Source organism: Mirounga leonina, unplaced genomic scaffold, assembly GCF_011800145.1.
Source record: "Mirounga leonina isolate KUSES-001 unplaced genomic scaffold, KU_Mleo_1.0 Mir_418, whole genome shotgun sequence".
Taxonomy (NCBI): domain Eukaryota; kingdom Metazoa; phylum Chordata; class Mammalia; order Carnivora; family Phocidae; genus Mirounga; species Mirounga leonina.
In genome coordinates, this window is record NW_023270739.1 from 12,471,577 (window position 1) to 12,475,721 (window position 4,145).

Here is a 4,145-nt window from a genome sequence, read left to right on the forward strand (position 1 = left end):
ATAAATAAATAAATAAATAAATAAATAAATAAATAAATAAATAAATAAATAAATAAAATATTTTTTAAAAACTGAGCCATGTTTTCATGTCTTCTCCAATTCTAATATATTCCTTTAAAAAATAACCCTCCCCCAAAATCCCACTGTAGGTGTGCCTCAGTTTCCACTTCAATTAAATAAGAATTCCTGCTTCGGAAGGCCACGGTGAGACTCCTCTAAGGCCGATGACGGACGAGAGTCTCTGAGGAGACTGACGTGCTGATCAAACACGAGGCCGTCTTACTTCTGCCACCAGGCAGCACCACTCTTCCTTAACCCTCCTCAGCCTTGGTGCTCTCCCATCCGCCCAAACTACTCACTCTGTGTTTCTAGGGGCCTCTCCGGACTCCCCAAGTTCACCTGCTGGCCATGCTGGCTCCCCATTTGGACCCTGGGGAGCCTCTCCTGCAGACCTGGAAACTAGCAAGTGTCGGGGCCAAGCCCCCCAACTCTTGACCGCAGTGAGGAAGCCCCACCTGTCGGCTGGGGGATCCAATACAGAGACAAGGACGAGAAGGCCTGACTGCTGAGCCTCGCTGTCTCACTGGTTTGTGAACTTGACCACACACTACCTTTCTGAGCCTCAGTTTCTCTGTCTGTTGTAGTTACAATAACTACCACTGTGTGAGCCTCCATTTTGAACCACTCTGCTGAACTGCTCACATCCTCTTCTTGTAATTACTTCATACATAGGAATTATCATCTCCTTTTATGGATGGGGGAAGCAGGGCCAGGGAGAAAGACCTGGATGAAAAAGCTAAGAACTCTGCCTTCTTTTTGGCTAACGACACTCACTCCCTTAGCCGGTCCATGTGGCCAATGGCCTTGAGTGTCTTCCTCACCAGCCGGGGTCTCAATCACGGCAGAATGCAGGTGAGTCCAAGGTGACACTGATGTCATCTCCTGGAACGTGGCCTCCCAATGCCAGCAGCATCATCTTCAGGATGATTTGCCCCAAATCACACAGTTGGTAAGCAACGGGGCCCGGATTTGACCCTGAATCTAACCTATTAACTTATTTTTTTCTTCAATTTTTCATTCAAATATTACTTATTGGGCAACTACTACCAGACGCTGTTCTGGGCTCTGAAGATACAACAGTAAACAAAAAAACACAAAGTCACTGTTCACAAGCAAGCAACAAAAATAGAACTTAGAAGAATCCACAGGTGAAAGAATATCTTTAAAGAACGACAATTCGACTCAAAACAAGTCAGCAGTTACACCTAACCGTTACCTTACACTAGAATACCCGAAGTCACATAGGCCTTCAGGTCTCATTGCGAGTACTAAGCTGTGTCTAACATAATACCAAGCACACAACAGGTGCTCAGTAATGTTACTGCCCCTTCTCACTTCAGGAAAACTCAGCACAGAAAACTCTAAAGCGGTCACCGAGATGAATGAAGGCGTCATTATTGGCAACAGGCAAGAATTAACGAGGAAACCCCGGAGGTGCCCCAGTGGCGTCAGCTCAGAGATCACAAACTCACCAACAGTCCCCGGAGACTAGAAGAAATTAAAGCTAAGGTGTTCGGTGCCATCTCCTGTCGAAGACACATTCCACGTAAAAGCAGATCTCTGCTCTGAAAATGTCCCTGGCAACACCGGAGTTAACGTGCCCACCTGCATCAACAGGCTGTAAAAACTTCACTTTCCCTCGACCTTTGCGGGGGAGCACACCTACCACTACCTAATGCTGGCAGACGTTTCCTTCGTTTCTATTTCTATGATTACAACATTATTAAAACATATACAAATCTGAAAAAATTTTACTGGGGCCAAGGCTCCTCGCTGTGCACAGCATCTGATGTTATTTGCTTCTAGACATCACTGCCTTTTCTAGTTTGTGTGTTTGCTTTGCCGCCTCCGCATTTCTTCTCACTCCCTCTATGGGGGGATGGGGCCTCCCCCCAGAACCTCGGGAGCCAGCCACTCCCGACAGCAGGACCCAAACGGACTTCAAACTAGTCCGAACTTTGGAGATAAATCCCCAAGACATCCTTCTCTTCAGCAAAATGCTTTTTTCTTTCCTGTGTTAATTGATCCTCAAAAATCTTTAAAAAAAAAAAAACAACTACATTTTAAAATGTTGAAAGGAGAAACCTATTCATCCACAATCCCACCCCTTTCACATGTGAATACTTGTCCTTTTTCTGGGTGCTTCCCCGTCTAATGTCCACATGTGCACATATATGAACTATATCTCCAGTGGACGAACATACAGTTTCTACTCAATTTCCCCTTAACATTCCATTGTGCAGATTTTTTCCTGTTTTGCTAGCCCTCGTAGTTATCATTCAAAGATGCCCAGTGTTCCCTTGAGCTGATATACCTATTTTTATAATGTCTTCATGAACAAGTTGGTGCATATTTTTTCTCTCTTTAGAATTATTTCCTGAGAGTCACCTAGGAGGAGGAAAAGCAAGCACATGGGCTTAGGAACTAGCCAGAAATGAGTGCCCTGAATTCTGGCCTTTGAACTTTAGGCAAAGTCTCCAAACCTCAGTGTCCCCTTGTGTAAAATGTGGAGCATGATTATCTGCCCACCTCATCTTAATGATATGAGGTGTGGAAAGCTCTTAGCATAGCGCCTGTTCTAGAACCACGGAACCACCATGATTCCCAAGGACCTGTCTATGTCAGAGGCACTTTGTGTGTTTTAACGACACTGTAGGTGTTAAGCACACAGCCCGTGGAGCTCAACTGCCAGGTTGAAGTCTGATTCCCTTGCTGTGTGACCTGGGGTGAGGGACTCAACCTCCTTGAACCTGTTTTTTGTTTTTAATCTGCAAAAGGGGGGTGGTCATAACAGCACCTCATGGAGTTTCTATGAGATTCAAGTGAACAACACAGAGTGTTCACATGATAAGCACTGTGAAAGTCTTAGCTATTATAATTTTCACACCTTGCCCACCCCCAAGGCATGCTGCACTAGTCCCTTCTGTTAGCATTCTTTCGGTTTGATTCTTAGATCTTTTGGTGAGCAAAGAACCTTGGAAGCCGGGAGGACACTAATTTTACTGCTCCCCTTACAAGGGACTAAGCTCTGCAACCCTAGGCAAATTAGTTAACCTCATGAGCCTCAATTTCCTTCCTATATATAAACAAAAAGCTACCCCATGAAGTTACCAAGAGGATTAGGACAAAGAATATAAGCTCCTTAAGAGCTGACTGTACCAAAAAAAAAAAAAAACAAAAAGAGCTGACTGTACCTTATTCACCCCACCTGCATAATTTTAGTTCCCTAAAATTAGGATGGAGCTTGGCATAGAATTGCAGATCAATGAGGAGAGGGTGGAGGAAAAGGAATGAATAGCACCAGCAACCATACATGGCACCTAGAAGTGGCTCCGAAGAGGGCCAGCTCAGCCATAGTTAATCAAGTACTTACCTGCATGGAGCCGTGAGCCACGTTTCCTAGAAAGCAAGCAAAGAGATGCAGCGTTCTTCATAATATGAAGGATGGATTGACATATCCTTTTTTTAAAAAAGATTTTATTTATTTGAGAGAGAGAGCGAGAGAGAGCACGGGGGGTGGGGGGCTGCTTAACGTGCATGATCTCATTATATTCTCTTAACCCTGGAAAGTACAGTGTAGATGCTTTCACAACGAAGAAAACTGAAAGCTTCAGAGGGAGAGGGAGAAGCAGACTCCCAACTGAGCAGGGAGCCTGACAGAGGGCTTGATCCCAGCACCCCAAGATCATGACCTGAGCCGAAGGCAGACGCTTAACCAACTGAGCCACCCAGGTGCCCCAGATTGACTTACATCTTAAGTAAATATTTATTGAGCACTGACTTGTGCAAGACACCCTAGTAAATGCTTTGCCCTGGGCTAAGCCCAAATAGTGATGACACAGGGGGAAATCTTGAGAAACAAAGGAGGAAGCGTCAAGTAAACATGTAAAATAAGGACAGAAATATGTGTGCACTTTAGCGCACGTGGGTAAGTCCACCATGAGGCACAGTTACGACAGCCAGCTCTATGTGGGAGGGAAACCACCATCCCCCTTCCTTATGACCCTGTGTAGAGATGGCCTGGTTTAAAGAAAGCATGATCAGCTTTGGTGCCCTAACTGACCTCAGGGTGGATACCTCTTGCT